Here is a 25,677-nt window from a genome sequence, read left to right as displayed (position 1 = left end):
ACCTCAATCCACCTAATATTGGGGTTATGGCGAATTGATGAGAGCAGGTGCTCCGTCACTAGGATGTATAAGAGAGGGGACAGAGAACATCCCTGCCTTGTCCCATTGGTGATTGTGAAAGGTGATGAAAATGTTCTGACGCGCCCCCTGGGCCTTGGGACACCCGGAGCCGGACCCTTTTTGGTGGATGCTGGTGGTTGTAGTCTCCGTGGCGGCGACCCGGTTCCGTGGCTCAGGGCGGTCAAACCAGTGGCAGAACTATTTATGTGGTTTTGATGTTTAAATGTCCGACTACGCCACCCGTGGATTGCGGTCAGAGTGAACCGCCGCTCCAGGGCAGACCGCTGAGGCTGGTGTTGTGGGTGCAGCAGAGCGTAGCATAACTCCCCAAGGGAGGAGTATAGCCTCAGGGCAGTGTATGCGGAGGATGGGGGTGATGGTGCAGGGCAGCAGCAGTAACGACACGGAGTCAGTGATGCAGTCCAGGGCCTTTACTCACAGTTCTTATTATCCAGACCACGTCTGCAGGTAACGGCTGCCCATGTCGTACTGTGCTCACCAGGTGAGGGGCTCAGACAACTCCCAGATAACTTTGGAGCGCTTCACAGGACCCCTTTTGTGTGTCCTTTGTCTGGCCTTTCTTACCAACCCTTCTGTCCGGCTGCCTCGGGCCTCCACTTGGTAAACTTGGCGCCAGTTTCCCTGACCCTATGTGGTGCCTTCCTAGCGGGTGTAGCGAGGGGCTGCGCCACATAAAATGTCACAGCCTCCTGTTTCTAGCTGAGGGTCGTTTCCTGCCTCCACTAGTTTTGGGGACCGGTCTCCCCCTTTGGCCTGACCCCTCCACGCAGGTGGATTCGGGCGTGCGGTGGCGACTCGCCCGTCCGCACCCCTGGGATCCCTTCGTTCCTCGTTCCTGGAGCCTTCTCCGCTCCTCTTCCTTCCTTCTCCCTCTTCCAGGCCTGGGCCTCTGTTACTAGGCCCGCCTCCGGAGCAGAGCTCATGCAGAGCCCCTGCTCCCTGCCACTTCTGCTCAGACTTCTCTGCACTGAACTAAGATGGTGCCCACCTTTTATACTACCTTCTCAATGCACCCAGGAACTGCTTCCTCCCTGCTCCTGCACTACAGGGTTCCCCTTCCTCAGTGTTCCCTCCCCCCACTCCAGCCAGGGACAGGGACTGTCGTGCCCATCTCAGGGGCATATTGGTCGCCCTGCCCCACGGCAATGTGGTGTAATGCATGCAGGTGTCGGGTCCTGATCCACACTACATCCTTACCTGAGAGTGAGATATCACACCTCTGGGTGAGGTGCAATACCTCTGTAGCAACCGAGCCCTCAGGGTGCTACAGTTCCATTTATCTTCAGCCTATGTGACGTATTGCGATACAGGGCCGTGATTTTGGCTATAAAAGGGTCCCCTAGACCCCTACCCCAAGCTTTTTAAGAGAATCATATATGGCGTGCCAGGAGACTCTATGGAATGCTTTCTCAGCATCCAACGAGAGTATCTAATTACAAATTTTTAACTGCATCTAGCCCAGGAAATACTTTGTGCCTAGTAGCAGTGTCTGCTAGTCAGCGGATTATCCCGGCTGTTAAGCAAGCTACACCACCTGTAGTTTGGACACTTAATTTTTTCAAAGGAAATGCTTCGGGACCACGGGATACTCAGTGAAGAGCATCAGGAGGCACCCCAAGGCATAGGGGCTGGGACTGGCAGTAGGATGCCTTGCGGTGGACAGCCGAGCTCGATCCCTATAAAAGCTTTTTAACTGCAGCAGCTTTAGTGGACGCTACTGGAGCTGGAATTACGCGGCTGCTGGCATGAGACTTGCCCTCCAATAGATCCTTGTAAATGGATTTAAAATGTATTCATTCAAATTAGAGAGACAATTTAAATTAAAAAGCTTAGAGCTGCCTCCACCACAGGGGGGCTCGCTCGACCCACCAGCGGACAGGCACCAGTATTGGGAGAGGGGGGCTGGCCGTCAGGGTTCACCGCGGCTCTGGCACAAACCCGGCGACGCGGAGGTGGCACGGGCAGGAGCGGACTGAACGTGTCGGCTTCTCACTTTTTGGATTTTAGAAGGGCATGACATGCCTATATCTGTGTCTCCCCCTCCTTTTACTCCTCCACCTCTTTTCTTTTCACATGACTATATGTACTTGTCACTTTTCCATGTGTTAGTTGTGTCTTCTGAGCAGTTTGTCAGCTTTTGGACACCTTTGAAGGTGTTTTCTATGTGTTTCTATGTGTTTTTGTTTGCCTGCCATTGGTTTTAACGGTGTTCGAAGGTGTTCGACGAACAGTTCGACGAACAGTTCGGCGAACACACGGGTGTTCGACGAACCGAACCGAACTCGAACACTACGGGGGTGGCTCAACACTACTTAGTATAGATGGCCTAATAGGATCAGTGCTGCACACTGCTACAAAGCCCAAATTATTTTCCAGTCAAGATACAGATAAACATGATTAGTAATTTTAAATCTGGTGGAGCTTATTATAGATGGCCTAATAGAATCAGTGCTGCACACTGCTACAAAACCCAAATTATTTTCCAGCCAAGATACATATAAACATGATTAGTAATTTGAAAGCTTAAAACGGTTGGTAGGGTGATTTTAACCAATCATCAAGCTTTTACTCTCCCCAGGATGACACAGGGTAGAAAAGTCGTTTCGGACCCATGATTTGTTCATCTTTATGAACGTGAGTCTGTCTACATTATCAGTGGAGAGCCGCGTGCGCTTATCTGTCAGCACACCACCAGCAGCGCTGAACACACGTTCAGACAGAACGCTGGCTGCGGGGCATGACAAGATCTCCAAGGCTTAAGTGGCTAGCTCCGGCCATTTATCCAGATTGGAAGCCCAAAAAGAGCAAGGGTCCAGTGACACAGTCATGGCTTCAATGTTTACTTGGAGATACTCCTGTACCATCGTCTCTAGGCGTTGACTATGTGTCAGACTTCTTGTCTCCTGTGGCCATGCAAAGGATGGGCTAAAAAAGTTGTGAAATGATTCCGCAAAATTGATGTTACCAGCAGATACTGTGGTTCTGTTACGGTTTGAGTGCTGAACACTTGACGGTCCCACGGTTGGCAAGTTGGAACTGTGAGATTCACTACGTGCACCACTGGTGTTTTGTGGAAAAGCACATGTAAGATTCTGCAACAGTCTCTGCTGATACTCCTGCATGCGTGCATCCCTTTTTATGGCAGGAATAATTTCTGCAAATTTACTTTTGTACCGGGGATCTAACAGTGTGGCAACCCAGTAGTCAGGATTATTTCTAATTCTCACAATTCGAGGGTCATGTTGCAGGTAGTGCAGCCAGAAGGCACTCATGTGTGTTGCGCATCCAGGAGCACCAAGTCCCTGTTGTGTTGGTGGCGAGGTAACAATCATGCTTCCTTCCTCTGTCCTCTCCCCCCAACCTCGCACAACAGAAATGTGATCAAGGTCTCCCTCATCTGATGAGTCTTCCATCAGTTCGTCCTCCACTTCTTCCTGGGCTCCTGCACCTTCCTCACTAGTTTGGCTGCTACCATGCGCCCTGGTAAAACCATCTCCCCCACCCTCACATGCCTGCCGCCTTGGTGCTGCCGACCGTCTGGACCTTGCAGATGTTAGCCCTTCCGCATACAACTCCTCCTCCTCTACTTCCTCCACCTCCTCTTGTGCCACCACCTGACTCCGAATTCTGTTTAACATGTGCTTCAGCATGTAAATCACCGGAATAGTCATGCTGATAATGGCATCGTCAGCACTAAACATCTTCGTCGCCATTTCAAAACTGTGCAGAAGGGTGCATAGGTCCCTGATCTGAGACCACTCCTCCAGCGTGATTTGCCCCACCTCTGGATCTCGTTGGCCCAGGCTATATGTCAGAACGTATTGCACCAGGGCTTGTCGGTGCTGCCACAGTCGCTGCAACATGTGCAGAGTTGAATTCCACCGGGTAGGCACATCGCATTTTAGCCGGTGAAGTGGCAGGCCCAACGACTTCTGTAGAGATGTAAGTCGCTGAGCTGCGGGATGCGAACGGCGGAAGTGAGCACACAGCGACCGTGCCCTCTGCAGAAGGCCATCTAGTCTGGGATAGTGGGCTAAAAATTGCTGGACAACCAGGTTCAACACGTGAGCCATACAAGGCACGTGTGTGACATTGCCCCGGCGAAGGGCCGCACCCAGGTTTGCAGCATTGTCGCACACGGCCTTCCCTGGTTTCAGGTCCAGTGGAGACAACCATTCATGAAATTGGTTCTCCAGAGCTGACCACAACTCCTCAGCTGTGTGACTCACATTTCCCAGACATTTCAAAGTAAAAACCGCCTGATGACGTTGAGCCCTACTGCCAGCATAGTAAGGAGGTGTGCAGGATCCCTTCTGCGCAGTTAGAAAGCTTGTGGCATGACCAGACAGGCTTTGGGTGCAGGTGGAAGACCGAGAGGAGGTTGAGGAGGCAGAAGCAGTGGAGGAACTTTGACATAAAGAGGATTGACGCACAACTCGTGGGGACGGCAAGACTTGGACAGCAGCCCCTTGTCCTGCTGTCACCATAGTTACCCAGTGCCCAGTCAGCGACATGTAACGCCCCTGTCCATGCCTACTCGTCCAAGTGTCTGTGGTGAAATGCACCCTGTCACACACAGAGTTTCTCAAAGAAGCGGTGATGTTGTGTGCGACATGCTGGTGGAGCGCAGGCACACCTTTCTTTGAGAAGTAGTGCCGACTGGGCATCTGGTACTGGGGCACTGCGACGGACATAAGGTCTCGAAAATCCTCTGTGTCCACCAGGCGGAAAGGCAGCATTTCTGTAGCCAAGAGCTTGTAGATGGTGAAATTCAACCTCTTAGCTTTCTCATGGCTAGGAGGAAATGGTCTTTTACTTGTCCACATCTGAGGGACCGAGGGCTGGCTATTGTGCTTAGATGGGGTTGATAAGGGTGTCCCCGGCAAACTGCCGGTCTGTGAGGAAGATGCAGGCGGACATGTTAGGTTGCCTTGATCCAAAGGTGGTGCTATCGATGTCGGAAAGCGCTCAACACCAGCTGGTGTTACCACCTCCAAAGAAAATGATGACCTGCCAATCACGCTGGCTGTTGCGGGTAAAGAGGTGGCAGGTCTGTGCCCCAAAACAGGTGTGACTGCTGTCCCCCCAGTCACAGAGGATGAAGAGGCCGCGGATGCACAAGATATGGCAGACGGTGGTTGGCCCGGACGGCTAGGCCGCATTGTAGCACACTGAGCTTCCCACTGCAACTTATGCTTCATGTCCATGTGCCGGTTCATGCATGAAGTACTCAAACTATGTATTTTTTGGCCTCTACTTAGCTTTTGCTGACAAATGTTACAGATAACACGAGTTGGGTCATCTTTATCGATCTGAAAAAATGCCCAGGCTATGCAAGGCTTAGCACCGATGCGACCTGAAGAGCCACCACGACTTGTGGTGAGAGGCAGAGTTGTGTTTGAGGATGCAGTTGTTGACGTGCTTCCAGTACTACATCTCTGTCCAGGAAGGCGCAACCTGACCTCGTCGTCACTAGCATCTTCCTCCACCTCCTCTGCTGACCTCATCTCTTGGCTGACTGTGGGTTGACAGTAAGTGGGTACTCCAACCTCATCATCATCACCCTGTGCGTTATCACACCCGTCGTCCTCAGAGCCAACCTGTTCCTGCCCTGACAAAAAACTAAACTTGTCGCTCCAATCAGGTATTTGAGTCTCATCATCGTCTTCCTCATTGTCTCCACCAACAGGAGTTACAGTTTGGGAATGAGGGTCTACATTATGGTCAGAACCTTCTGCGTCTGGTCCTGGATCCGACTCATAAAGATTCTGGGCATCAGTGCAGATCATTTCCTCGTCTGGATTCACAGAAGCGCTGGAGTCGACCTCTTATTCCCAGGCTATAGTGTGAGTAAACAGCTCTGCAGACTCAACCATCTGTTCTACCTCATACTCAGACGGGCAGCTGGAGATTTGGGAGCTGTGAGGAAGCAAGTGCGATTGGGGTGACACCTTTGAGGACTGGAGTATTTGTGATGTTGAAGTTGATGTGGAGGAGAGCCCACTTAAAGGAGCACTTGATATCTGTTGAAGCACCTGCTGTTTTTGTGCCTCATCTGGAATTTGTAGCGATTGGCGTGGCCGTAAGAAAGGGATCTTATCACATTGTCCGCTAAAAGAAGTAGACATTTTAGTTTGGCTGGAAGATGGTCTTTCTTCTGCAAATGTTACTGTTGCTTTAACACATACCCCACGGACACAACCTTTTTTCCCCTTCCCAACACGCCTATTCCCCTTTCCACCAGCAGCAGGCCTTTTTCCACTCATTTTGGTGGTTAACTAATTCACAACTCTGGAGTTGTTTGCACAAAAAAACAATGGATGGGAACCGAGCAGAGCTGAGTGGCCAAACTGTGGTATTAGGCCAAAACTATTGGCTGGGTTAGATGCAGAAAAAAATTATATTCAATTTGCAACCTGATGGAGGTCAGTATAGATGAACTAATAGAACAAGTCCCACACACAGCTAGAAGCCCAAATATTTTTTCAGAGGTAGATGCAGAAAAAAATTGTATTCAGTTTGCAACCTGATGGACGTCAGTATAGATGGACTAATAGAACAAGTCCTACACACTGCTAGAAGGCCAAATATTTTTTCAGAGCTAGATGCAGACAAAAAATTATTTTTAATTTGCAACCTGATGGAGGTCAGTATAGATGGACTAATAGAGAAAGTCCCACACACTGCTTGAAGGCCAAATATTTTTTCAGAGCTAGATGCAGATATAAATTATTTTTAATTTGCAACCTGATGGAGGTCAGTATAGATGGACTAATAGAGAAAGTCCCACACACTGCTAGAAGGCCAAATATTTTTTCAGAGCTAGATGCAGAAAAAAATTATATTCAGTTTGCAACCTGATGGAGGTCAGTATAGATGGACTAATAGAACAAGTCCCACACACAGCTAGAAGGCCAAATATTTTTTCAGAGGTAGATGCAGATACAAATTATTTTGAATTTGAAGCCTGATGGAGGTCAGTATAGATGGACTAATAGAGAAAGTCCCACACACTGCTAGAAGGCCAAATATTTTTCAGAGCTAGATGCAGACAAAAATTTATTTTGAATTTGCAACCTGTTGGAGGTCAGTATAGATGGACTAATAGAGAAAGTCCCACACACTGCTAGAAGGCCAAATATTTTTTCAGAGCTAGATGCAGACAAAAAAATATTTTTAATTTGCAACCTGATGGAGGTCAGTATAGATGGACTAATAGAGAAAGTCCCACACACTGCTAGAAGGCCAAATATTTTTTCAGAGCTAGATGCAGATAAAATGATTTTTAATTTGCAACCTGATGGAGGTCAGTATAGATGGACTAATAGAACAAGTCCCACACACAGCTAGAAGCCCAAATATTTTTTCAGAGGTAGATGCAGAAAAAAATTATATTCAGTTTGCAACCTGATGGATGTCTGTATAGATGTATTAATAAAACAAGTCCCACACACAGCTGGAAGCCCAAATATTTTTTCAGAGGTAGATGCAGAAAAAAATTATATTCAGTTTGCAACCTGATGGAGGTCTGTATAGATGGATTAATAGAACAAGTCCCACACACAGCTAGAAGCCCAAAAATTTTTTCAGAGGTAGATGCAGAAAAAAATTAAATTCAGTTTGCAACCTGATGGAGGTCTGTATAGATGGATTAATAGAACAAGTCCCACACACAGCTAGAAGCCCAATATTTTTTCAGAGGTAGATGCAGAAAAAATATATATTCAGTTTGCAACCTGATGGAGGTCAGTATAGATGGACTAATAGAGAAAGTCCCACACACTGCTAGAAGGCCAAATATTTTTTCAGAGCTAGATGCAGACAAAAAATTATTTTTAATTTGCAACCTGATGGAGGTCAGTATAGATGGACTAATAGATAAAGTCCCACACACTGCTACAAGGCCAAATATTTTTTCAGAGCTAGATGCTGATATAAATTATTTTTAATTTGCAACCTGATGGAGGTCAGTATAGATGGACTAATAGAGAAAGTCCCACACACTGCTAGAAGGCCAAATATTTTTTCAGACCTAGATGCAGAAAAAAATTATATTCAGTTTGCAACCTGATGGAGGTCAGTATAGATGGACTAATAGAACAAGTCCCACACACAGCTAGAAGCCCAAATATTTTTTCAGAGGTAGATGCAGAAAAAAATTATATTCAGTTTGCAACCTGATGGAGGTCTGTATAGATGGATTAATAGAACAAGTCCCACACACAGCTAGAAGCCCAATATTTTTTCAGAGGTAGATGCAGAAAAAAATATATTCAGTTTGCAACCTGATGGAGGTCAATATAGATGGACTAATAGAGAAAGTCCCACACACTGCTAGAAGGCCAAATATTTTTTCAGAGCTAGATGCAGACAAAAAAATATTTTTAATTTGCAACCTGATGGAGGTAAGTATAGATGGACTAATAGAGAAAGTCCCACACACTGCTAGAAGGCCAAATATTTTTTCAGAGCTAGATGCAGATATAAATTATTTTTAATTTGCAACCTGATGGAGGTCAGTATAGATGGACTAATAGAGAAAATCCCACACACTGCTAGAAGGCCAAATATTTTTTCAGTGCTAGATGCAGAAAAAAATTATATTCAGTTTGCAACCTGATGGAGGTCAGTATAGATGGACTAATAGAACAAGTCCCACACACAGCTAGAAGGCCAAATATTTTTTCAGAGGTAGATGCAGATAAAAATTATTTTTAATTTGCAGCCTGATGGAGGTCAGTATAGATGGACTAATAGAGAAAGTCCCACACACTGCTAGAAGGCCAAATATTTTTTCAGAGCTAGATGCAGACAAAAAATTATTTTGAATTTGCAACCTGATGGAGGTCAATATAGATGGACTAATAGAGAAAGTCCCACACACTGCTAGAAGGCCAAATATTTTTTCAGAGCTAGATGCAGACAAAAAATTATTTTTAATTTGCAACCTGATGGAGGTCAGTATAGATGGACTAATAGAGAAAGTCCCACACACTGCTAGAAGGCCAAATATTTTTTCAGAGCTAGATGCAGACAAAAAATTATTTTTAATTTGCAACCTGATGGAGGTCAGTATAGATGGACTAATAGAGAAAATCCCACACACTGCTGGAAGGCCAAATATTTTTTCAGAGCTAGATGCAGATAAAAATTATTTTTAATTTGCAACCTGATGGAGGTCAGTATAGATGGACTAATATAACAATCCCACACACAGCTAGAAGCCAAAATTTTTTTTTAGAGGTAGATGCAGATAAAAGCTATTTTTAATTTGCAACCTGATGGAGGTCAGTATAGATGTACTAATAGAACAAGGATTAGCTTTGCTAGATTCAGCCAAATGCTGTGAAAAAAACTTGCACAGCACTGGCACAGACCTGCCTGGCAAAAACTGATAGGAACTGATGTAACATAGTCCTGAAAAGGACTGCAATTACAATTAGTCTTTACTCCCACAATCTATCTATTTAAGAGCACAGACCTGCCTGATAAAAGTCGTAGGAAATGCTGTAACCTAGTCCTTAAAAGTACTGCAATCACAACTATTCCCTACTCCCAAGCTATCTGTAGATTTGTGCGAAAATTGGCTTGAAATTAACAAGGTATAGCGCATACAGCAACAGCGGTGCCGTCTAACATGCAGCTGCAGCAGTGAGAAAATGGTGGCGACGGGGAAAATGGCTTGGTCTTATAGGGCAAGGACATGTGACATACACTGCCAATGACACATGCCCTTGCTTGTGTGAAAAAAAGCACTTCGCTCCGTGTGTGCGCTGCTGATAGGCTGACAGATTGCACCTCCCCACTGTAAATGCGGGAAAGAGAAAAAAAAATGGAGATCTTCATTATTCCTGCAGAGATCCATCCCCTGCCCCTCCCCCCACCCCGCTGTACACTCAAACTGCGTATTAACATTAATTTTCATCATTACTGAGAAAAAATCCAGTTATGATTTTGGTGCACAAACAGTTATCGAACATAACCTCGAACAGCCGAATTTTTCTCAAATCGTTTGTGTTCGCCGAACGGCTCGAACACCGCCCAAAACAGCTCGAATTTGAGATTGGCGAACAGTTCGAGTCGAACAACGCTCATCTCTATATATAACGCTGCAGCTGCTGGCTGTCGGCCATGTTCGGCAAGACCCAGGCGCTCAGATACTGTTAAGGGGACGGTTGCAAACACTTTATTAAATAGGAACGCAACCGACCCCGGGGTCCGCGATGCAGCCTTGAGGACTGCTGCCGAACTCTTCCCGGGTGAGAAGGGAAGACAACCAACTAAAAGATAACCCCTCCGTGTTAACTTCACACCGGACAGGGTATAGCGGTGCGCTCTATCTCCGATAGATGCTCGGGAGAAGAGCGTCCGCCGGCGCACCTGAAACCTGCCTGACCTCTCCGTGTTACAGCACACGGGAGGAGACTATCGGTTCACACAATCTCCAAGAACCGCAGGGAGATGTGTGACCGGGGAGAAGCAGTAGCCCTGTCTTCGATACAGGCGCTACGCTATGGGGAATGGTGCTAAAGCGGTTCACACAATCTCCAAGAACCACAGGGAGACGTGTGACCGGACTAGGAGCAGTAGCCCTGTCGTCGATACAGGCGCTACGCTAAGGAGAAGGCGCTAGTGTGCGGGAGTGATTTCCGCCAGGTACTCGTGCACTCAGCCGGCGTGGAACCGGACTGAGCCAACCCGCTCAATATGGCTCTTAGGGGAACTCTAGAGACATGCGTTCACAACCAAACAGCTAGCTCAAATGATCTGAGCGCGCCACCATGTTTGTGGGCGGGCCTTTTAAAAACTAAGCCCTGCCCCACTGTCGCACCATTGGTGACGTCACCTGTGACCAATCAGGCGGTGCCAGGTCACCAGGTCAGCTGGTTCCCGATCCTCCAATCACTGTGTGCCATGTCACGGGCATGCTCAGTGCGATGCATTCTAGACTTAGGCTGCAGTGACCTAGTCTCTCTCCGCAACCTGTGCTTCATGTTGCTAGGCACAAATACACAAGATACCACTTGTACCTCTCGTGCACTGGCTAGGCGCTGGGACCGACGGCGATGCTGTGCAGCATCAGCCCTGGCTGAACCAGAATGGGAGACCACAGAATCCACTGATGACTCAGAACCCATTTCTGATCCAGCAAGTGCCCGGCGCCTAACAGTTCCAGAACCATCAGCTGGTCCTCGGTAGTTCCATTAGCTCTTGTACCTTCTGCGACCAATCCGGTTTCCAGTACCGTCGGCAGTTCCTCAGCTTTCTTGTACCTTATGCTACATTTCCAAGTTCAAGCTTTTTGAAATGGTTTTTGGTAATCACTCTGGATCTCCCTGACGACGAACCTGAAGACGATGACACTGAAGACCACCCCAAAGAAGACGAGGACCCCGAAGATAAGGACCCTGAAGACTACCCCGAAGAAGACGAGGACCCCGAAGACGACGACCCTGAAGACCACCCCGAAGAAGACGAGGACCCCGAAGATGACGACCCTGAAGACGACGACCCTGAAGACTACCCCAAAGAAGACGAGGACCCCGAAGACGACGACCCTGAAGACGACGACCCTGAAGACCACCCCGAAGAAGACCAAGAAGATGACCCTGAAGAATATGACCAAGAGGACAAAGAACAAGAAGACAACCACCAAGATACAGAAGAACAAGAGACAGAAGACCAAGAAGCAGAAGAACAAAAAGCAGAAGAACATTAAGCATAAGGCTAAAAATCAGGGGTGAGTACTGAGCAGTGGCGAGCATGCTCACTCATCACTAATTATTATTTTTGAAAATATAAAAATGCCAAATATTTTTTTATGCCAATTTTTAGAAAATTTATTTAGAGGAAACTTGGCAACAATTCAAATAACTAAAACATGTCTAAACACTATTGCGAATTATAAATAGTCACACAAACTGCACTACAAAATTTCGTCCTCATTCAGTAACAACTCTTTTTTGCTTTTCACATGTACTGCTGCATAGCATCATCTGTTACAATTCTCCAACAGTAATCTACAAGCATTGATGAATTACATTTTCCTTGATATCTTTTCTCTATAGCCAGTGAAGAAAGAATCCGGCACTCATCGAGTTGCAGAAAAATAATGACAGATTAGCAAAGCAATCCAAAAACAGTGATGTTTCAGCCTAATGGACCTTTTTCAGACAATTGCATGTGGTACACTGCATGTAACAGTGCTAGAGGAATAGGGATTCAATGCCCATAGGATTTTCATGCAAATCTGACATTATTTTTCTACAACTCAATGAGTGCCGGATTCTTTCTTCACTGAGTATATGGAGTGGTATCCTACTCGGGCACCCTATTTTTACACACAGTGGCGTGCATCCTATCTAAATATTTTCTCTATAGCCACAATATATTGTTGAAATCTCTCATCATATGCTTCTCTCATTACTCCGCAATTTGGTGGAGAAAAGTCTAGATGCGGATGTAAGAAATTAATCTTTAAGGACACGTTATAGCCAAGATCCTTATATGTTTTGAAGAGTTTGTTCACCAATGCTTCATAGTTATCTGCTCTTGAGTTTCCCAAAAAATGCAAATGCTACCCATGCAGTCTTTTCCATGCCCTGCAACAAATGGAGAAACTCCTCATCTTGAAGAAGCTTATGAATCTGAGGTCCAATAAAGACTCCTTCCTTTATCTTTGCTTCACTCAACCTTGGAAATATATCAATGAGATACTTAAATGCTTTTGCATTTTTATCCTTTGCCTTTACAAAGTTCTTCATTAGGCCCAACTCGCTATGCAATGGTGGCAACAAAATCGTATGTGGGTAAACAAGTACTTGATGCAGGATATTTTTTCACCCTGGCTGAAGTATTCTCTTGCACAACTATCCCACTCACACTGAAAGCAGCAGTACTTTGTGTATCCACCCTGGAGACACAGTTCCTCTGTATGTGGTACTGGGCGTATTGCTGATGGAATGTTTGGATACTGTAAAGTCCACTTCTTTTCCCTTGAAACTCCTTTCTTAATGGAGGGCACCATGTAGAAATAGCAATTGGTAGTTTGATTGGTTGGCTCTCTCCAGATCATTGGAACTGCAAAGTCATAGATTGCCTCTTCCCATGCAACCACTTGATAAGATGTGATGCACATCTATTGCAGCATATGTGTGGAGCCCAATTCTTGTCCTGATCTCATATTCTGCAGCCAAAATACAGGTTGTATGCTTTCCTTATTATGGTAGTCAAGTTTCACCTTTGTGACACTAAAGTGAATTCTCCGCATATGTAGCAAAAACAATCCACTTTGTTAATGCAAGAATGAGGCATATATGAAAAAAATATAGAAACATGTCAATATGCTAAGAAACTAAGCTATGAAATCCTAAAACGATATACCTTACACAAAGAGCATTTATAAATGTAGGTGATGCAACTGTAATTAGGGTTACGTCATCGGAGCTGAGTTGATGTTTTTTGATTGGTCACCCTAAGATGATATAATACTTAAGGCTCAATAAACTAAATAGATAATGTAATAGACTACCTACTAACAACGCAATCATAATAATGAAATTATAAAGACGCAATTTTTCTATAAGCCTGTATGAAAGGTGTCATTAGTAATTACAACCTCCTCTGGATCTTGAAAATTAGAGTCAATCAGCAAATTTAAGCATCATATTCAGTTTCAGCGCCACAAAATAATTTAAGTTCAACTGTTTTCATCTCTGAACCAATTTGGCTGTAGAAACATGTTAGCAGCCCATTTACATGGACCTTAAAAAAGCAGTTGCCCCTTTATATTGGTTTAGAAAATATGAATATAATGTCAGAGTTGATAACAGTTGCAACAATAAGATACAGTAATTGTTGACGTTCTAAAATTTCAGAGATGAAAAGATCAAGAAGGTGCCTGCAGAGACAAGCGCAATGACCTTCTACAGTTGGATACAGAACGACTGTCTGTCACACCTGACGCACCCGTGCCAATTTCTTTTTAATAGAGTTAGAGGTTCTCATTTTATACCCTGGGTAAAGAATTGGAGTAGCAAATAATGATTAGTCTATAATGATTAATATAATGTATATTTCATATATAGCACAAATGGTTAAAAGTATATTTTACAGTTTCAGCACTTGGGTGCAGATTTTCATATTCCATGGACTGTAACTTCAGATTAAATTTCTTCAAAGTATAAGAGTGATATCTGTAGTGAATCTTCATCAAAACTAACATTTATTCTGTCATGTTTAATATTACCCTAGGGTAGAAAGACAGATTCACATGTGATTTTTCAGGATCACATCAACCATGGATTTTGCTGTAGATTTCATCTCTGTTGTGTTGTAAAGGGTGATATCTGTAGAAATTTCCATAGCTTGCTCATTTCACTGATGTCTCTGTCAGCAATTTTGTGACAGAAATAAAGTGCATTTTACTGAAATTGCCATTGGTGAGTGCCGCTTCTCTTGCTTCTCTGAATTTTCTCTGAATTTTCATGATCTTTTACAAATATCATTTGAGCAGGACATAGCTATTATAATTTGGATATTTTTAGTTTGATCCTATTTTTTCCTTGCAACTGAGTGTGGTGGTAGTGCCACCATTGTTTTTTCTTTTGTCCTTCTAACAAATTTTACCTTCTCAAATCTGCAGATTATATCCATTGTACTTCTTTCCCATGTGTAATTACTCTTATTGTCTAGTTATTTGTACTATGTCTTGTAATGAGCCAAATGTGATCAACATCAATTTCAGAAATAATTTTATCCACTGGAAGTAAACAATTAAAGTTCCTGTTAAGTGACTGTGAAAGATCTTAAAAACTGTGAGCAATTGATAAAAAGATATTGAAAAATTCCATAACTTTTCAATATAGGGTACAAAGAATGACCTTTACGTTGCCCTTATCCACTGTTTAAAATTTCACTGTGTATTCTGCTAATAGCATAGCATATCCATTATTATTGTTTCTTTTATTACTATCATCTTTAGGCTCTTGTATAACTCTTTGAAGCAACTCAGTATTTTGTATTTATTTTCATGTAACACTGAATGATGATGGGGTGGTTTATTAAATCTTTATTATAAAAATGTTACCCAGTATTTTTCTCTATTTCAGGTCCTAGAGGCAAGAAGAACACCTAAAAAAAGCAGCTCCTCCACAGGTTTCTTAGATTTACATTTTTCATTGTGACGGCTGCAGGCTGAAACAATGGATATACATGACAAGAGACTCTTCCTTAGCACAGCACAATGAATGGAGATTTCCTCAATAAAAACTGTTTGCTTTTTTACCCGTTGCCCTAAATAAATAATTTACAGCCTGTACTAATGTTCGCCAAGGAAAGAAATGTAAAACTAAGTGAACTGCAGCTGCACCTTCTTCTGAGAACATGAAATGGAAGGTCAATTGAAAATCTAGAAGATCCGGTGTCACTGAACCCCAATGTTTCCGGACAAAAGCAAACAGTATTATTGATAGGTTCCATAAAGATCTGGACGCTTTTAACTACAGTTGAAGAAATTTTCTCTCCTGTATTTTTTAAAGCCATAGATGAAGACACAGTTGACAATGGGACAGAGATATATCTTTTTCTCTGAATTAACAGCTGTATTTCAACAGTTGTGGATTGAATTCAATGCACGTCATAAATCTGCACTGTCAGTTCCATTCAGGGTAATGATATGTACCATCATTTGCACAGATGGACAGAGCATCTAAAGACAATATCATAGTACATATTTGTGGGGCTTGCAAGATAAATGGAAATGTGTTCTTTTCATTGATTCATCTAACCCCCAAATACTGGTTTTATTGCCTACATGTAGCAATCACAAACCTTTCCCAGGATTATTCATTGAGATGTGATACTGCCAAATTAGCCTTTGAACCAATTGTTCTTGTTCACCCAATATGTTCAGAATTGTTGACCTGTCTCATTTTATGTTATATGTTTTTGAATTTACTTTTTGAAATATTTTATAAAATAAATTTGCCAAGGATAAATATTTGTTTCACATGAATACCAGCATCTGGAGGATATCCATTACATCTCATGAGAGAGGATATCAAGCATTTACAATATTTTGTTTTTCTTTTCATTACATTTCGATGAAAATAAAAACAGTTTATCGCATAACTGTAATTTATTTAGCTTATTTTATAATGTTAGGAAACATAGATTATTTTTAATGTAGCGGGAAAATATATTGCCATTGCAGGTCATTTCAATTTCAGGCTGAAAGCTTTAATATAAATAGTATGTACCATATTGTAAAATTATTATGTACACTTATATAGTATATTTCTACATGCATAAATGTATAAATTAAAAAAATAATATTTTTCACTAAACAGATTCAGTAAAAAATATTTTGATATTCAGTATATGATGGGTTTAAGAGTGCAGGCATAGATGAAGACTATTGTATGAGTGTTTGAAAAAGTTTTTAGTTAAATCCAATATATCTAATATCTCCCAAATAAAAATACATTTGGAATATTGGGGATTATTTTTGTGTGGAATCCTTCTGCTAACACTGAAAGTTTATACATTTACCTGAGATATGCCCAAAACTTCAAAATAATAAAAATACAGTTATACAACTTTTGTGCTTTATAGACCATCACTCTGTCATCTCGCATCTATTTCTCATCTTCAGAGATGTATTATGCCATGATGTTTAATGAAAACCTCTTAGGATATGCACTTCAGTTTTCTAATCTAAAACTAAAAATACTGTGCTCTGTGATTAGTTACTTAGTTTATCTGCAGGCTACTGACTCCATTAATTTCAAAGAGCACAGTAAAAATTACCTAAGCCCTTTACTTTCTCCCTGCTGTTGTCAGCTGAAGCAGTAAAGAGATCATGTGAACAAGTGAGATAGCTAGCTAGATATGGAGGTATATAAGAGGACTAGAACTCTAGCGCCACCTATTGAAAGCAGTGATCCTAAAAGTCAATATTGACTCTTTAATGAGACTTGCAATATGATTTAGAATAGAAGTCAAGCCAGAATCTCAATTTTAAGACTCGGTTTTTCGGGGTGTGATCCATCATCAGTGCAAAGTATGAGATCTGATTTGGCAGAGTGAGAGGCTAAGCCTGGAATCTAAGGGGTAATGTTTGTTCTTGCGGAGAGTGACAAACCAAGCCTGGCATGTCAGAGTGAGGAGACTTTTAAGCCATACATGCTCCTCTTGGAAATTAAATAAACCCCTTAGACCCCAGTCCAGAGCCCCTCACCTAGCCAAATCAGGTCTCATATTTTGATAGGGGCAACACCCAAAACATTGTGTCTGAAAATTGATATTCTGGTTTGCAAGTCCTATTGCAAGGCATGTTAAAGAGTCGATATTGACTTTTAGGATTGCTGCTTCCAATAGGTGTCTCTAGAGTTCTAGTCCTCTTCCTCACTGAAGAGAATTTGCATATGACATAAGCAGGGAAATAGATAGAAGGGGAGGAATGATAAGTGGCAAATGTAATCTGAATTAGCAAGCTTGTAATGATAGTGACTGAAAATGACCAATAGTGAGAAGAATGTTTCAGCGTATCTGGGACACTACAGACAATGATAACATGTTCCTGATGGAAAACTAGACACAAGTAAAGGTCTGCAGAAGAAATAGCCGAGTTCTGAAGAGAATGATTTTCCAAGAGTATTGCATGTAAGGATCTTTGAGCCCTGTAAAGTTTTTATTTTGCATTGAAGGCACACTTTAAACATAAAAATATTGATGTATACAATTTAGTAAATCAACATTTTGTGTCCTAAAATTTATTTTAACTTACCGGAATTGAAAACAATTACATGTACATCATCTTATTGTATGATCATGTTCTAAAGAAAAGACACAGTTAATTTTGTCATTTACTTTTGTTATTCATCCTGTTTAATCTTTGATTTTATCTTGCATGTCATAATGCATAAACTATTATTTATTTGCTATATATGTGGTTTTGCTGCAGTAAAATTGTTTAACATTCTCATGCTTTTGTGAATTCAATAACCTTATGGCTTTTTGGTTTAGTATTGTGTGTTAGGCATAACATCATACTGTCCTCTTCGCGTAATAGATGTGAACGAGAAATGAAACTACAGCAGTGGTAATGTAAAAATGCATTACCAATGTATTTACTGTAGGGTTCCTATTACATCCAGTGGCTATAAAAAGTCTAGACTTCCCATTAAAATGCTATTTTTTTCATGTAAACAAAATCATACCAATAAGAATCTTTGCAGATTTTTTTCCACCATTAATGTCACCTACTTGCACAATTTAATTAGAAAACAAACTAAATCTTTTTGGGTGGAAAAATAAAAAAAATTAAAATGATGTAGCTGCATACATATACAGGGTGGGCCATTTATATGGATACACCTAATTAAAATGGGAATGGTTGGTGATATCAACTTCCTGTTTGTGGCACATTAGTATATGGGAGGGGGAAAACTTTTCCAGATGGGTGGTGACCATGGTGGCCATTTTGAAGGCAGCCATTTTGGATCCAACTTTAGTTTTTCAATGGGAAGAGGGCCATGTGACACATCAAACTTATTGAGAATTTCATAAGAAAAACAAAGGTGTGTTTGGTTTTAACATAATTTTATTCTTTCATGAATTATATACAAGTTTCTCTTTGTTTACAGCCATTGACATGTCGCAGAGGTTAACACGTGAGGAGCGGATAGAAATTGTGTTGATGTTTAGTGAAAGCAGTACGCGGGTCATTGCAGCAGATTTCAATGCAAGACACCCTACGAGACCACCCATCTCCCATGCTACAGTTAACAAACTGCTTGCCAAATTTCGTGAAACAGGTTCAGTGTTGGATTTGCCAAAATGTGGATGCAAGAAAACTGTCACTAATGAAGAAACATCAGTGGCTGTCCTAGCTTCATTCAGCAAGAGCCCACAGCGCAGCACTTGCCGCATGTCACTGGAGAGTGGCATCAGTCGAACATCCCTTCGGCGGATATTAGCTGCTCACAAATGGCACCCTTACAAAATCCAGCTGCTGCAGCATCTCAATGAGGATGACCCAGATCGGCACACTGAATTTGCAGAATGGGCAAAACAAAAATTGGAACAGGACCCTCAGTTTACACAGAACATTATGTTCAGTGATGAGGCAAACTTTTTGTGAATGGTGAAGTTAACAAATCCACCGCTATTGGTCTGACACTAACTAACAGTGGATAGATCCCTCCAAGACTGTTGGAACACAAAAATTGATGGTATGGTGTGGCATAGTGGGGTCATTCTTCATCAATGGAAACCTCAATGCCATTACATATCTGAAATTGCTACATGATGATGTGTTGCCCTCTTTATGCACTGAAGATGGCACGTTGCCTGAGTTTTTCCAACAAGATGGTGCACCACTACATTAAGGGTGTCAGGTCCGAGCATTCCTACATGAACAGTTTCCTGGAAAGTGGATTGGTCATCATGGGCCAGTTGAATGGCCACCAAGATCTCCCGATCTGACCCCCTTAGACTTTTATCTTTGGGGTCATCTGAAGGCAATTGTCTATGCTGTGAAGATACGAGATATGCAGCATCTGAAACAACGGATACTGGAAGTCTGTGCTAGCATTTCTTCTGCGGTGTTGCTATCAGTGTGTCAACAGTGGGAGAAGAGGGTTGCATTGACAATCCAGCACAATGGGAAGCACTTTGAACACATTTTATAAATAGTGTCATAAACTTGTAAATAACTCATGAAAGAATAAAGTTACGTTAAAACCAAGCACAACATTGTTTTTCTTATAAAAGTCTCAATAAGTTAGATGTGTCACATGACCCTCTTCCCTTTGAAAAAAATAAAGTTGGATCCAAAATGGCCAACTTCAAAATAGCTGCCATGGTCACCACCCATCTGGAAAAGTTTTCACCCTCCCATAGACTAATGTGCCACAAACAAGAAGTTGATATCACCAACCATTTCCATTTTATTTAGGTGTATCCATATAAATGGCCCACCCTGTATACACCCTTAAACTAATACTTTGTTGAAGTACCTTTGAATTTTTCATAGTATTCAGTCATTTTAGCTAAGAGTCAATCAGCATGGCTCATCTAGAATTGACAATTTTTGTCCACTCTTCCTTGCAGTAGAGCTCCAAATCTGTCAGATTGCAAGGGCATCTTTTGTATACAGCCCTTTTCAGGTCATTCCAAAACTTTGATCTTCTTTTGGTGAAGTCATTCTTTTTTTTATTTGGGGATATTCTTAGGGTCATTGTCATGTTGCAAGTTGAAATTCCTCTTCATTTTCAGCTTTTAAGCACAGTCCTAAAGGTTTTGTTGCAAAATGAACAGATATTTGGAAATGTTCATAATTATTCTCATCTTGACTTAAGCCTCAGTTCCAGCTGCCAAAAAAGCCCCAAAGCTTAATGCTGCCTCCACCATGTTTCATTGTGGGTATGGTGTTCTTTTGGTAACACTTTGCTGGCCAAAAATTTCAACTGTGGTCTCATCAGACTATAAGACATTTTCCCACATGTTATTGCCAGGCGTTGGCAAAACATAGCTGACTTGGATTTTTTTTTTGCAAGAAAAGTCTCCCATTTTGCCACCCATCAGGGTAGACATAAGAAGAATACAGAAGATTGCTGTCACATGCAGTACACAGCTAGTACTTGCCAAAAATTCCTATTTTCCCGTACATTTTGCTTTTGGCCTCTTGGCAGCCTCCTGGACTAATTTTCTTCTTGTCTTTTCATCAAAGTTTGAGGGACATCTAGTTCTAGATAATGACGATTGTGCCAAATTTAAGTTACTTCTTGATGACTTGATGACAACCACATTATTATTTTTTTCATAATGGATTTGTAAAGATTTTTATATTAAAAGTGGAAAAAGTTCTGAAATAATTCTTGGTATGATGTTTTTACATGACAAAAACCTAACATTTTAACAAACATGTGTCCACTGGAGATCTTAAAATATTAACCAGTTTATGAGCAATTAAACTTTTTTTGCTTCTTGACACTAACTTACATTTTACAAGCTCCAACAATATGAAATTTTTCTACCTCATGTTTTCAATATTATTTATCATGCAACAGTTACAATAAAATCTTATGAAAGTTGCATTCACATGCCGTGCTTTATGTTCCTATAGAGTGTGTCTTTAACATGGCACCTTATATTATACCTGCTGCTCCACAAAAGTTTATATGACCATTAATTTACCCAAATATTCTTCAATAATGTTATCATAAGAGATGAGCAAACCCAAACTTAAAAGTTTGTGGTTCGTACCATACATTTAGTGTCCGGTGCTAAACGCCGAACAAGGACTTCTCCCAGAAGTCTGTTGCAATGTTCGGAGTTCTGGGGGAAGTCCATTGAAGAGAGAGAGAGAATATTTAAGAGCTCAAAACTTCGGGTCCCTATTGTTTCAATGGGGTTTGGGCTCTGGTTCAAGTTTGGGTGCAGTTCTGGTACCCAAACCCAACTTTGCAATAAAGTTTGAGTCGAGTACCTGAACCCAAACTTCCATGGGTCCACTCATCCCTAGTTATTATCATTTTCAACAATTTATTAAATGAGAAAAATATGAACAGTGTTGTCTGTTTTATTTTGGCTGCAAATGGAGTTAATGCTCCCTTTAATATAAGTTGCATGAACATGACACTCCAGCACTGCTCATTTTATTCCTTCAGACTGTCTTTTTGTGTAGTCCAGTTGCATTTTTCATGAACATGCAAAGCCATGCATCTGCAATATTACAGTGTCAAAATTCCAATATTATTGAATTTTGTGTGATGATTGTATCAAAACAATTAAATGCCTTCTGCCTACTTACTGCTACCATAGAGGATTACATGTAAAAAATTGCAGTGGAGCTCTGAAAATAATGAGACAATTAAACATTTGTAGTTCATAAATTGAGAAGCATGTACAAGAAACTTTCATGAGACTTATGCAACTGTTGCAGGATAAAATTTATAGGAAATATAAAAAATATTGCACACAATTACACGCAATTGACTTGTACACAAGTCACTAAAAGGCAACATGCAAATTGAGGAAAAAATTAAATTGCCCACAAGTTGCTTAAAAGTGGCAAGAAAACTCTCAGAAGATACTCAAATGTATATGATTTATTCATTTTATTTTGTGGTAGTTATTGAAATACAAAATGTGAATGTCATGTCTTAAATATTGGAAACTCATGAAGGTTTGCTGGCCCGAAAATATGAGCAAATATATTGTAAAATTAAAGCAAAACACCATTTCATATATGTGTAATTTTATAATTATTTTGGAATAAAATGAAATTTTAACTTTTTCATTAATAATAAATTGTTTTTACTTTATAATTTTTATTGGATTCTTTCATTTTTTAATGGACATTGTCATGCCAAGAAAGACTAACAACTTATCCTCACTCATATTTAATGTAATGCTTTAGACAAATTTATCTATATGTTGCCATCTGCTTTAACTTGTCTGGTGCTAAAAAGAAATATGTAGCTATGGAGTAAACTTACCACAAAAAAGATAATCAGTTGTTCAAGCCTCGAACCTCACAAAATTAAATGCAAAAAGATATGCACACTCAGCCCAGATGCTGGCCATACCAAATGCACATTTCACTAGACGCTTCTCAGAAGAATTCCCTTAAATTTAAAATCATGTCATTATTTTAATCATTTTTAAATAAAAATGTTATCAATTTAAATGTCTTTGGTTTTGGTTTATACCATTTCTTGTACGTACACATGTCCAATTTTCCCCTTAAGATGTATTACCAGTCCCTTTATCCTTTTCTATTGTTTAGGTCTATGTAAAAGTAGAACAAAAATTAATAAATACAGATGTGAATGAAGCCTGGATAACTACAGTAACTAAAAGAGAACATAAATATGTCCAACATGATTTGTGAAAGCTCTTTGGTTTCATATATAATGGAGCATAAACATTAGGGGTACACTAAGAACTGAATTATAATTGTATGAAGGGTCACCCTTTGTGGGGAAAAAAACAAACACAAAAAATCCTTTGTCCTTTTGTACATGCATTGAAACAGATGTGCAAGTTGTAATTTTTATGAAAAATGCTTTGCAGTTGCATACACTTATGTGTGAATGCAGCATAATACTGACCTAAACAGCTCACAGACACATTGTCATGCATCTGGGTTTGAACCCTTGAGTCTTTTCTTTGTGGTCAGCTTCTCTGTCCGCTGAGTCACAGCAGCTACACCTATATTCTAGATGTCCAGCCATATTGCTGTAGTTTAAGCCAGTCAGTGAAAGACCAGCTAAGGTTTATCTCTATTCTATTTATGTTCTTTACCCTGCATGTATCTTTTGTTTCTTTTTAGGGAGTAAGCTGCATATTCTCTAACAATACGTACTTAATCCTTTATTTTGAATTTTGTGATTTGTTTTACTCACTCTGGGATCTCTTTCTATTTCAGCACACTTTCCCTTCTGTAGATAATTTTCCCTCTGCTTTCCTATGCTCGACGGTAATTCAGACAGCATAGGTCCGAGCTGCCATTATCTAGTCAGTGGTTAGGGCTATATCAGCTCACGCAGGAACGACTAGGGACTGTGGGGTCAGGATCTCTGCCATAGGTAGGGTGTAAGAGGCAATCTGGCTGTGTAATCAAACAGGTTTCATGTGTTGCAGTGCTGGTTCATTGCAATGCACAAAAAAAGTAAACATATTTGGTATTGCCATGTCCAGAAGGACCCAATCTATTAAAATATCACACTAGTTAACCCCTACAGTGAATGCCATAAATAATAATAATAACAAAAAAAAGTGGCAAAAAACTATGGTTTTATATCATACTGCTGGAAAAAAATGTAATAACATGCGATCAAAAAGACGAATGTAAATTGAAATGGTATAGCTGAAAACGTCATATTGTTCTGCAAAAATCAAGCCACCATACAGCTCCATGAGTGGAAAAATAAAAAAGTTATAGCTCTCAGAATAAAGCGATGCAAAAATAATGTGGATAAAAAAAGGGCTTGGACAAAGGACGCATATTGCGTTCGAAACGCGTTGCTATGACTAAATATTTTATATGGAAACTGCCATTACTTAAATAAAAACCTTTTTTTATCCACAATGGAAGCTGGAATAGTTTTCTAATCTCTGTTTGCAAGCGGTCCCTTGAGATTCGGTGCTCCAGAAATGCCGAGAAGCATAGGTGAGCTGCCTCCTTCTCCTCTTTTTTCTTCATGCAAAAATAATGTTTTTTCTATAAAATTATTTTTATTGTGTATAAGCGACAAAACATAAAGAAAATGATTTAAATTTGGTATCACTGTAATCGTACTGACCCAAAGAATAAATCAAATCACTTTTAACTCACGGTGAACGGCATATAAAAAAACAAACCTAAAAATCATTCTCTGAGTTGCTGGTTTTTGTTCATTCCCAAAAATCAGAATGGAAAACAATCAAAAAATGATGTGTGCCTGAAAATGATAGCAATAAAAATGTCAACTTGTCCCGCAAAAAATAAGCCCTAACATGACTCTGTTGACAGAAATATGGAAAAATTATAGCTCTCAAAATATGGCAATGCAAAAACTTTATTTTGCAAAAAAAGCATCTTATAGCATGACAGCAACCATAAATAAAAAAACACTATAAATCTGGTATTGCAGTAATAGCACTGATGCAAAGTAGTCTAATCACTAATACTGCATGAGGAATGGCGTAAAAAATAAATAAAACCAATTCTTCATTTACTGTTGATTTGTTTATTCTGCTTCCCACTAAGGCTCGGGGCACATTTATCTTGCACTCTACACAGAGCACTTTCACTGGGGTTTCCATATAAATCTCTGAAATACGTGATTCAGAACTCCAATTGGAGATGCCCTATAATGAGACAGATGGAGGCACTGTGGACGCCGTTTGGCCTATGATCCGGTGATGTTCGTCTTTTTAGGCATGCATCACTGTAAAGCCGGATTTCTCCAAACAAAAGCCAAACGGAGTATATATTAACGCTGTTGCCTCATATGTGAATGGATTCCTAGGGGGTTTCATATGAATCATGTATTTTAAAGGTTTAGTAGGAAACCCGGATGTAAGTGCTCAGCGTAGAGCATAGGATAATTGTGAACTGATCCAAAATATCCTGTACCCCAAAATGCCACCAATAAAAGCTTCTACTCAACCCACAAAAAACAAGTCCCCACTCAGGCTTGTCATCTATTAACAGAAATATAGGGCGTGTCCACATTACTGGTAGCACAAAAGCTCTGGAAAAGTGACGTGGCTCCCACCGAAAGAAATCCAGGTAAATCTGCTCTCCCAAATCTAAATGCCTCCTCCTCTTGAGAACCTCAGTGTGCCTAAACTGCAGTTAGCATCCACATCTTTGGAATTACGGTAGTGAGGGGAGCACACTTAATTTACAGATGCGTGTCTCCAGAAGCACAAGCAGGGTACAATCTATTGGGCACTACAACGTACGGGCACTACAATGTATTGGGCACTACACTGGCAGATTTTGAATTTTCATTTAGCTGCTGCTCGTTGCTAGAAAACACCGATAGATTAAAAAATCATCACTACACCTGTAGATAAATTTGCAGAGGGGTGTAATTT

General features: G+C 41.0%; 1 protein-coding gene across 1 annotated transcript in view; it reads left to right on the top strand.

Moving 5' to 3' along the window:
• The window catches only part of PRR16 (proline rich 16), a 678,958-nt gene extending 659,628 nt beyond the window's left edge, over nucleotides 1-19,330 (top strand). The window contains exon 4 of the mRNA XM_073676917.1: nucleotides 15,192-19,330. The gene's annotated coding sequence lies outside the window, so the exon portion shown is untranslated. The remainder of the gene's footprint in view (nucleotides 1-15,191) is intronic.
• The last annotated feature ends 6,347 nt before the right edge of the window (nucleotides 19,331-25,677 follow it).

Source organism: Phyllobates terribilis, unplaced genomic scaffold (assembly GCF_046119375.1).
Source record: "Phyllobates terribilis strain yellow unplaced genomic scaffold, ASM4611937v1 Scaffold_1__5_contigs__length_1240528914, whole genome shotgun sequence".
NCBI lineage: Eukaryota > Metazoa > Chordata > Amphibia > Anura > Dendrobatidae > Phyllobates > Phyllobates terribilis.
This window is presented reverse-complemented; position numbering and strand designations above follow the sequence as displayed.